Source organism: Mus pahari, chromosome 6 (assembly GCF_900095145.1).
Source record: "Mus pahari chromosome 6, PAHARI_EIJ_v1.1, whole genome shotgun sequence".
In the NCBI taxonomy this organism is placed as follows: domain Eukaryota; kingdom Metazoa; phylum Chordata; class Mammalia; order Rodentia; family Muridae; genus Mus; species Mus pahari.
In genome coordinates this window covers 77,282,379-77,293,672 of record NC_034595.1, presented here as the reverse complement: position 1 = coordinate 77,293,672, position 11,294 = coordinate 77,282,379, and the positions used below count along the sequence as shown (strand labels likewise).

Here is an 11,294-nt window from a genome sequence, read left to right as displayed (position 1 = left end):
CCAGCATCCCCTGTCGTCACACTCTTGCAGTCTCCTCCCGAGCTGTAGCCAATAGAATACAGCAGAAAGAATGGTGTTTCACTAAGCCAAGGCCTTGTCTCGGTTACCTTCCTGATGCTGAGTCACTCAGTAAAAATCAGACCTGTATACCCAGACACTGAAGCCCCTGCCAGCCTTCAGATGACCTTAGGCTGGCCCACAGTGTGACCCTCACCTCTTGGAACACCTACAGCTAGAAACAGCTAGTTCAGCTGCGTTCAAAAAGTAAGAGAACACTTTAAATTGCTCTCGTGTGGTTATTTGCCACACAATAGCACCATGAGAGAAGCCCTGCTTCTGTGGTGGATATTCTCACCGTGAAGCTGAAGATTAGTTCACACCCCACGAACCAGTTCACACCCTGCTAACCAGCCTGAAAACCAAGCCAAAGCAGAGATGACAGGGTTGAGAGCCTAAGTCTTCAAATGCTTTTATTCATTCATTCATTCATTTTCCAGTACTGGGGATTGGATCTGAGGCATCTTGCATACACATCAGGCAAGTCTAACGCTTGAGCTGAAGTCCCAGAAATCTAGGTCTTTGAACACCAACCACCTAATTAACCAACCCTAAAACCTAAAGTAGGCCTATCTCCAGCTGGTGAAGGTTCCTGCCGTACAAGCTGCCCCGGAGGAGAGAACTGACTCTGCAGACCTCCGTATGCCCACACATACATCATGCACACCATAATAAGTTCAAAGCCAAAACATTTTAAAGCAAACCCATTTCCAAGCGATTTCCCTTACTGTTTTCTATGTCAATGCAAACTGTATTTTCTATGTGGTTCAAAGCTTCTAACCCATCTGGGGACACCTAAGTTCAATCTGTGAGTTTGCTTGCCTTTTGAGAAACTAAAAAGAAGTTGTGGGCTTGTTGGCCTGGCCTTTATCCTAGCACTTAGGAAGCCAAGGAAGGAGGCTTACGTAAAAGGTCAGAGCTTGCATGGCCGCCTAGGGAGAGGTTCAAGCAGGAGTCAACATGTGAGATGCTCTATGGGTGCCTGCAGGAGCTGGCTCCGTGGGTGCTGTGAACAGTGTTCCAGCGAATAGCTACAGAGGGCTGGGGAGATGGGCAGGATGCAGGGTGTAAGTCACAGGCATGGCATGGCTGGGGAGGCCAGGAAGGGGTTAGCCATTCTGGGCCACAATGGAAGTTCTTCACATGCCCTTCGCAGCCCCCCAACTGAGGCAAAAGCACTAGCATCTCGCTGGGAAGCAATGTCCTCTGAGTATGTTTAGGAAAGCATTTATTCATTTGTTCAGTCAGTAAATTGTGGAGCACCTGCTAAGTGCCAGAGGGATACAGTGGTTAAGTAGAAACCAGGCCCAGAGGCTCTGAGCTTCCTGAAACGGCTGGAGGTGGACATTAATCAGACCACACAAACAAATATGAAAGTACAGTGTGGAGTCAGGGATGTAAATGCTCAGAGCAGCAGGGCAGGCCCCAGGAGTCCAGCAGGCCAGCAAGCCAGGCCAGGTGGCTTCCACCCAGGGGGGGGGGGGGGCTGGGTGTTGACTGGCAAGGTCAGCAAGGTGGAAAGGAGGAAGATGTGCTCTCTAGGCAAGCATAGGGCCGTGTGGGAAACAGCTGCGTGCCCGTATCCAAATGATCGAGCATAAATATGATGGACGGGGTCTGGGGTTCTCCCATGAAAGCAGTGCCCACCGCCCGGCCGAACAGCTCTCTTGTTTGTTGAGTTAGACCGGATCCTTAAGGAGGAGATTGCAGCCAGGCAGTGGTGGCGCACGCCTTTAATCCCAGCACTCGGGAGGCAGAGGCAGGCGGATCTCTGAGTTCGAGGCCAGCCTGGTCTACAGAGTGAGTTCCAGGACAGCCAGGGCTACTCAGAGAAACCCTGTCTCGAAAAAACAAAAAACAAAAAACAAAAAACAAAAAAAAGGAGCTTGCTACGAGGGGAACCTCATAGCTTGGAAAGCTATGCTTACGAACTTAGGTTTTTATTCTCAGGACCCTGAAGGCTGTTAAGTATGGATGGTGACATAAGATTAGAGATTCATTAGAATACTCTTGACTTCTGAGGGGGAAACTGCTCCATAGGGGTCAATTATACACCAGGAGGCAAGAAGGAATTTAAGAGCACACTGCTCTTCAGAAGGTCCTGAGTTCAAATCCCAGCAATCACATGATGGCTCACAACCATCTGTACAGCCTACAGTGTGTGTGCATGTGCGTGTGTTGTGTGTGTGTATGTGTGTAGTATGTATGTATTAAATAAATAAATCTTTAAAAAAAGAAGAAGAAGAAGACTAGAAAGTGGGTAACCAGTGTAGTCAGCGGTCAAAGGAACAAGTTATTGGACCAGTGTGGCGCTCAGAGGCAGAGCAGGAGGACCTCTGAGTTCAAGACTAGCCTGGTCTACATAGGGAGTTCAGGCCAACTACAGCTACACAGTAAAACCCTGTCTGGGAAAACAAAACAAAACAAAAAACTAAAAGCAAATGGGCAGTGGTGGAGAGACAGGTTGATCTCTGTGAGTTCAAGGCCAGCCTGGTCTACAGATCGGGTTCCAGAACAGCCAAGGCACAGAGAAACCCTGTCTGGAAAAACCAAACCAAACAAACTAGATACACTCAGCTGGGGAGATGGTGCTGTTGGTAAAGTGCTGCAAACATTGCAAGCATTTAAATTTGGACCCCACCATTTTATCTACCCAGTCACCTCACCTGCCCTGGAGATTATTTTTGTTTTGTTTTGTTTTGTTTTTTTCAAGACAGGGTTTCTTTGTGTAGTCCTGGCTGTCCTGGAATTCACTCTGTAGACCAGGCTGACCTCGAACTCAGAAATCCACCTGCCTCTGCCTCCCAAGTGCTGGGATTAAAGGCCTGCGCCACCACGCCCTGCCTCCCTGGAGATTATTTTTAAGTGGGCAAAACTTGATGTAGTCCTTAGCTTAATAGAGGTCCATTAATAACTAAGCAGTGTTTCAAACAAATCCATAATCACAGCCCTGACAGCCCTGAAGCAGCTCAGTGTGTGGCATTAGAAAAACCAGTAAGGGATTTGACCCAGTCATGGAGATGAAGCAGGGCATCCCTGAGAAAGGAGCTGGAGCTGAGATCCCCCAAGAGTTCCTAGTGCGAAGGTTTGGGGTTCCAGGTAGAGGCAACTCATCAAAGGCCTGTAGTGAATGGGGCCGGGGTAGATGAACCATAGAAAACAAGGGGGGTTGTTTCTCACAGAGATAGGAAGGGCCAGCTCATTCAGGAACCCTGCCACAGAGGAGTCTAATGTTTATTGCAAGCTCACTGGAAGCACTGTGAGGTGGTTCATACGCATGATCCCACAAGCGCAGCACTGGTCAGTCAGGCAGAAGAATCAAGAACTTGAGACCAGCCCTGACTACTTAGTGAGACTCTGTTTAAAGAACCAAAAAAGTAATAAACAAAACCCCAGGAGGTGGAGACAGCAGGATGACTCATTGGTGAGCCCAGGAACCGCTCTTAAAGTACAAGAAGAGACTCTACAAAGTTGCAACTGACTTCCCCATGTGTGTCTCCCCACCCCCAACTCACACACAAATAACAATAACTTATTTAATAAAAGGAGCGGTAGGGGAGCTACTGGGACAGGTTCAGCAGGTAGGGGACATAACCAGATTATCAAGACTGTCACCTGGAAAAGGTCTTGGAGAAAAAGCGGCAGTGGAACTTGCTGTAGAAACGGGTCCTAGTGACGAGATGCTGGGGACTTGGCTCACTGCGTGATGGAAACCAAGAGATGGACAGAGGAAGCGGAAAAGCTCACTGGTCATGGGAAATGGAAAAAGGATCAACGACGATTCCAAACCTTCCAGGTCCAATCCCACAGACACTGGTATTCGTGTACAAGAAATGTCACACAGAGAACCATTCACTCACTGTACAGGACTCGAGCTCAGGAGATGGGTCTAACCCATAGCCAGGGAGAGTGGACAGCGCAGCGGTACTTCTTAGAGGCAGCTGCGGGCAGGAGCCCCAGGGTGGCTCCCCTGGCACAGCGGGCCTTTTCCGGAAAGTCCTGGGGCAAAGGCTGCTTCCAGTGAACTGGCTGGACCTGAAAGGAGGCTGGCTCAAGGTCTGATTTCCTGGTTTCCTTGCCAGAAAACTTAGGAATGTCCGGTCTATTCAAGGCTCCGAGCGTCTCTGAGGAGATGGGAGGTGGAGGCAGGGACCCACCCCATCCAGAGAAACCTCCTTTTCCCTAATGCTGCGTTTTTCCCAACAGGGTCAGCCAAAGCAGAGCCAGGAGGCCACAAAACGTTCTTGACTCCTCCTCCAGCCGCCAACGTTCCTGAACCCTGTCTCTCTTACAACACCTCCCTCAACCCCTACACACTTTCTGTACCAAGATACCCTAGGCTCACTAGTCCCCTGAGACACTCTCAAAAGAGCTTTCGCGGTGACTAACCCCTTGGCGGATACCCTGACCTCTCCATTAACGGGCATCTGGCTCCCCCTGGTGGTCAAATGAGCATGTACCGCTGGAAGAATTGACTCTGTGGCCTCCCAGCTTTTTGCCAGGATATTTTAGACTGGTACCCTGATTTTGTTCGCTAATAGAACTGGGTGCCACAGTGAAACCCTGTAATCCCAACATTCAGGTGAAATCTGAGATACTGCTCAGCCTAGACTACANAGTAAAACTTTTCATTTTTATTATTTTTTTTAATTTTATTTTGAGACAGGGTCTCTTGTGACCCCAGACTCCTCAAACTCACTTTGTAACAGGATGACCTTGACTTTCTTCTGATCTGCCTGCCTCTAACTCTACCTGTAGGTGGTTCTTCTACTTTGTGGGTTCCTTTATTTTCTCACCTTTTACCCCACCCCCACCCCCATCTCACCCCTATCACTAGATAAAAGAGAAACAAGGACTGAGGGGAGAGAGGATTTAGAAGAATCCCTGAATCTAATTTCTTTCTTTTTGTTCCTTCTTTGACCGTGGCTACTAACAAACTGCAAACAATGACCTAAACTAANAGCTACATCCCTATCCTTGAGACCCCNCCTTTAGCTGGCGAGAGAGCTCAGTGGTTAAGACCACTGGCTATACTTCCAGAGAACCCAGTTTCAACTCCCAGACCAGGGGTTCCCACTGCCCCTCTGGCATCCTCAGNNGCTGCATGCCCATGGCGCGCAGACAGGCATACATGGAGGAGGCAAAATACCCACACACANAAAGTAAACAGGATTTTAAANTTTTGGAAAAGAGGAGTAGGAGCTGTGAGATGGCTTAGTGGGTAAAGGTGCTTGCTGCCAAGCTTGATGACCTGAGTTTGATCCCTGGAACCACAGGACAGAAGGAGGAGCATGACTCTGACTCTGGCAGGTTGTTCTCTGACCTCCAATGTGTGCTGTGGCATCGGTGCATCTGTAAATAAATGTCTGTTTAAAAGGGGTNATACATTGTTCTCTGAGATGANCTCAAAGTCTAGTAAAGAATGCTCAGAGCCGGGTATGGGGAGCACTTGGGAGGCAAAGGCAGGTGGATAGCTAATTCTGAGGCCAGCCTGGGCTACAGAGTGAGTTCCAGGACACCAGGGCTACCCTGAGAAACCCTGTCTTGAAAAACCCAAACTATTCAACCAACCAACCAACCAAAAATAATCAATCAAATAACCAAGCAAACAAAACCAATCAACCAAACAACCACAGGAAGGAGACACACACATTACATCAAATCAATTAGAAAGCGCTCTAGAAAGCCGGGCATGGTGGCGCACGCCTTTAATCCCAGCACTCGGGAGGCAGAGAAACCCTGTCTCCAAAAACAAAAAACAAAAAAACCAAACAAACAAAAAAGAAGAAAAAATCTAAGCCGGGCGTGGTGGCACATGCCTTTAATCCCAGCACTTGGGAGGCAGAGGCAGGCGGACTTCTGAGTTCGAGGCCAGCCTGGTCTACAAAGTGAGTTCCAGGACAACCAGGACTATACAGAGAAACCCTGTCTCGAAAAACCAAAAAAGAAAAAAGAAAAAAGAAAAAAGAAAAAGAAAAAGAAAAATCCAAATGCAGTGTCTATAAATTTCAGAACTCCGGGGAGTCAGACCGGATTAGTAAAGCACCTCTGATCCAACCAGGTGGGCTAGAGTTACTACTTCAAATAGTAAGCGACCCCTGTCAGCAACATCATGGGAGGACATGAAGAAGGGGTCTGTGGAGAGAGCAGACCAAAGCCTTCCAGATTGTAAGCAGTGTCAAAGCAGCGGGCTGTCCCTTAGAAATGATTCACCTCAAGCAAAACGCAAAAAGAACAAAAAGAAAAAAGAGTACTTGAATGAAGATGTGAATGGATTCATGGAGTACCTGAAGCAGAACTCATAGGTGCTTCACAATGGACAACTGATAGCAGCCGACAGCTGGGAAGTGAGGGAAGAAATTGCAGTGTCCTTAAAGAGGGACAATCGATGGGAAGGAAGGCAGCTAAAGAGACAGGCGGCAAAGAAGAATGCAATGATGTGTTTCCATTGTCGACAGCCTGGCTGCGGAATTGCTGACTGCCCAGCTGTACTAGAGAGTCAGGATATGGGCACTGGCATTTGTTACCGCTGTGGGTCCACGGAGCACGAGATGAGCAAGTGCAGAGCTAATGTGGACCCCGCGCTTGGGGAATTTCCTTTTGCAAAATGTTTTGTCTGCGGAGAAATGGGACACCTGTCCAGCTCCTGCCCCGATCAAACCAAAGGAGTCTGTGCGGATGGTGGCGGCTGTAAGCTCTGTGGCTCTGCGGAACATTTTAAGAAAGACTGCCCTGAAAATCAGAACTCAGATCGGATCATCACGGTTGGTCGCTGGGCAAAGGGAATGAGTGCAGACTGTGAAGAGGTGCTGGATGTGCCCAAACTGCAGAAACCTAAAACCGAAGTACCCAAAGTTGTTAAATTTTGATAAGAATTGGTACAGTTGTTACTTACCACCTCAAGGTTACTTTCCTAATTCGGCCTATAGAGACTGAAGCTGGTCACCCGTGGAGGCAAACCTATGCTCTAGACACCACTCTGACCTTGGTGGGGGCAGCTTGTCTACAACCTATCTATCAAGGAGTACAGGGTGATTAATTACATTCTCTAGATGCGTGTGCGCGCGCGCGCGCGTGCGTGTGTGTGTGTGTGTGTGTGTGTGTGTGTGTGTGTGTGGTCTGTCTTTCTATCCCTCATTGCCTGTGTGTCTGTCTGTATTTGAAACAGATTCTATGTAGCCCAGGTTGGCTTCAAACTAATGGCCCTGCTTCAGCATCCAGAGTACCGTGCCTAGGAGCGTATTTTAACAGATGGGACTTAGAAATGACTAAATGCCTCTATACCTGATTATAGCAATCACCACTATAAATGTCAATCATGAATCAAAATTGACCCCTAAACAAAGCACATGCCTTTCAGCTTGTGAATCAAAAAATATTTTGCTATATGCTCTTAATTCAGAGTATTAATTTTTTGTAATAGGAATTTATTTATATGTTGTCATAAAATCTGTAATTCTTAGTACTGAATAAAATTATATCAGCTGTTAAAAAAATTTTTTTCAGAACTCCAAAGGCGAGACTGGAGGTAGAGACAGAATTTCCTAGAAACCTCCAAGCCAGCTGTCTGGAAAGCAGATCACAATAGCAGGAATGGAAGAGGCCCTAGCTTAACCTTTATCCTGTACTGTGTAATGCACTTGCACTCTTTCACACATAAGTAAATACTTTTTTTTTCACGGCTTAAATATACTTTTTTTGAGATAGGTTTTTAATGTATATTCATGGCTGGCCTAATGCACTGATATCCATTTGCCTTTGCCTCACAAGTGCTGGGATTAAAGCTGTGTGCTGCCATGCTGAGTACAAATAAATATTTTTTAAAAATAGAAATATGGTTAATGAGAAGGCTCAGCCAACAAAGATGAGCCATGAAGCCCCGCGACCTGAGTTCTATCCCCAGGACCCCAGAAAGGTGAAAGCAGAGCTTTGACTCCATAAATTGTCCTCTGACCTCCACATGCACGCCTTGGCAAGCACACCCATGTGTGCGCGCATGCACACAAGTCAAATGAGGGTTAGAAAGTTTAGGGCCCTGGATACTCTTCTAGGGAACCTGAGTTGGAGTCCCAGCATCTACATGGCAGCTCACAGTGTCTGGAACGCCTGTTCCAGGGGATCTACTGTCCTCTTCTGCCTCCCTTGGGTACTGCATGCATGTGGTACATAGACGTTGGTGCAAGCAAAACACCCATAAGCTTAAAATTTAAACATTGCAGAGGCAAGCAGATCTCTCTCTGTGAGTTTGAGGCCAGCCTAGTCTACAAAGAGTGTCCTGGACAGTCAGGAATACACATAGAAACCCCGTTCTGAAAAACAGACAAAAATTTAAAGATTTAAGTGAGAAAAATAAAATAAAATAAAAAGATCCTCTAAGGTTGTCCTTACCCCATTGTAAGCAGTGTCAGATATATCCCCTGTGTCCCCACCTATAGCCACCAGAAAAAAAAAAGAGACCAGGAACCATGGGAAAGGATTGATGGCTCCTCACCAGGGCTGCCAAGCTAAACACATTAAAATAAGGGCCCCAGGCCAACATGCTGGCACACAGATGCAGTCCTGGTGTGCAGAGGGCTGAGGAGAATCTTCAGGAAAATTTCAGATTCAAGGCCAATGTAGACTGCTCTAGCTACCCTCGAACTTGCTTTGTAGACCAGGCTAGCCTCAATCTCAAAGATATCTACCTGCCTCTTTCTCCCACCAAAGTGCCAAAATAAAAGAGATGAGGGTTCCCATGCCTGGGCTGGCTGGCTTTCTCTCTCTCTTTTTCTTTCTTTCTTTCTTTCTTTCTTTCTTTCTTTCTTTCTTTCTTTCTTTCTTTCTTTCTCTCTTTCTTCACAGAGGTTCTTGTACCTCAGGCTGGCCTTGAACTTTATTATTTACTTATTTAAGGATTTATGCCGGGCAGTGGTGGCGCACGCCTTTAATCCCAGCACTTGGGAGGCAGAGACAGGCGGATTTCTGAGTTCAAGGCTAGCCTGGTCTACAAAGTGAGTTCCAGGACAGCCAGGACTATACAGAGAAACCCTGTCTCNAAAAAAAAAAAAAAAAAAAAGGATTTATTTATTTGGCTAGAGAGCTGACTCAGCGCTTAAGAGCACTGACGGCTCTTCTAGAGGTCCTAAGTTCAACTCCCAGCAACCACGTGGTGGCCCACAACCATCTGTAATGGGATCTGATGTCTCCTTCTGGTGTGTCTGAAGACAGTGACAGTGTAGTTACATAAAACAAACAAATAAATCTTATTTTCTATTTTTCTTTAATGTATATGAGTACATTATAGCTGTCTTCATATACACCAGAAGAGGGCATCAGATCCCATTACAGATGTGACTGCTGGGATTTGAACTCAGGACATCTGGAAGAGCAGTCAGTGCTCTTACCCACGGAACCATCTCTCCAGCCTGGCCCTGGCCTTCACATTTTCAAGCTTCTGGAGTGCTGAGATAGACATGTACCACCATGGGCGGAGACATACTGTACTAAAGGACTCTAAACTGAGCATGGTGGTTCCTGCCTTTAATCTCAGAACTGGGGAGGCAAAGGCAGGCTAATCTCTGGGAGTTTGAGGACAACCCAGTCTAGACTGTAAGTTCTGGATCATAAAAGGAGTACACAGTGAAATTCCCATCTCAAAAAAAAATCATTTGCTGCTTTCTTGACATCAAACCAGACAGGGCTAGCTAGCATCCTCCATATTATTATTTGAATAAGATTGAACTTTGAATGAAAAAGGTAAAAACAGGGGAACGGGCTAGTGAGGTAAACGGAGAAGGGTAAAGACAGAGGCCTGGGCACTACTGGGTTGCTGGGCCCGTGGCGCCGGCAAGATGGGCAAGTGTCGTGGTCTCCGTACTGCCCAGAAGCTCCGCGGTCACCGACGGGACCAGAAGTGGCATGATAAACAGTACAAGAAAGCCCACTTGGGCATAGTCCTGAAGGCCAATCCGTTTGGGGGTGCCTCTCACGCAAAGGGAATTGTGCTGGAAAAAGTAGGGGTTGAGGTCAAACAGCCGAATTCTGCCATCAGAAAGTGTGTCAGGGTGCAGCTCATTAAGAACGGCAAGAAGATCACAGCGTTCGTGCCCAATGATGGCTGCCTGAACTTCACTGAGGAAAACGATGAAGTTCTGGTTGCTGGATTTGGTCGAAAAGGTCATGCTGTAGGTGATATTCCTAGAGTCCGCTTTAAGGTGGTTAAAGTAGCCAATGTTTCTCTTTTGGCTCTGTACAAAGGCAAGAAAAAAGGCCAAGATCATAAAATTTGACAATGGGGGCTGGTGAGATGGCTCAGTGGGTAAGAGCACCCGACTGCTCTTCTGAAGGTCTAGAGTTCAAATCCCAGCAACCACGTGGTGGCTCACAACCATCTGTAACAAGATCTGACTCCCTCTTCTGGAGTGTCTGAGGACAGCTACAGTGTACTTAAATAAAAAAAAAAAATTGACAATGGAAACACAGTAATAAATTTTCATATTCTGAAGAAAAAAAAAGATTGAACTTTGAAAGTCCGTAGGAGCTAAGGTATAGCCTAGTTGTGGAATGTGTACAGTGCTGGTTGCAGGAACCGGCCTTGCTGAATACTTGCCCCTGGACTGCACTAGCCTAGCACACAGTATCCTAAGCCGCTAGGGGCTGTGAGGCAAGAGGTCTGCCAGGGGTAGAGCAGGAAGCTCTGAAGGCCTGGCCCTGCTCTTAGGAACTGGCCATTAGGCTGGGTATAAGTCCTGGAATTCAATACGTAAAACCATGTCCTGGCTCTGGACGCTGCACTCTGGGTTCTGAAAACTAGACCCAGGGCAGAGGTCCTAAAAGTTCCTAGGCTCAGGGGCGGTCATGAGTTTTATGTCAGTTGGTACCCAGGGTGAGGCCAAGATGGAGGAGCTGCCTGGTCCTCAGTTGTTTTATAATATATATATATATATATATATATATATATATATATATATATATTATAATATATAATTATATATAATATATAATAGCTATATATTATAATGTGCGTGCATGGGCACATGGGTGCCTGTGTGTGCGATCAATGGCAAGGTGGAAAGGGCATGGAAGGTTAGATACATAGACTTTGTCCTGGGCCCTGGGATTGAAAGCCTAGCTAGCAGCTCCAGGCCTCTCAGAGGCCCCTCACAGTTAGGAAGGATGGGGTGGGTTCCCCGTCTTTTTTTTTTTTTTTCCGAGACAGGGTTTCTCTGTGTAGCCTTGGCTGTCCTGGAACTCACTCT

General features: G+C 46.9%; 2 pseudogenes; both read left to right on the top strand.

Annotated features, from left to right (window-relative positions):
- The first annotated feature begins 3,071 nt into the window (after positions 1–3,071).
- LOC110323851 lies at positions 3,072–6,926 on the top strand (annotated as a pseudogene).
- Positions 6,927–9,886: 2,960 nt separating this feature from the next.
- On the top strand, positions 9,887–10,325 carry LOC110323850 (annotated as a pseudogene).
- The last annotated feature ends 969 nt before the right edge of the window (positions 10,326–11,294 follow it).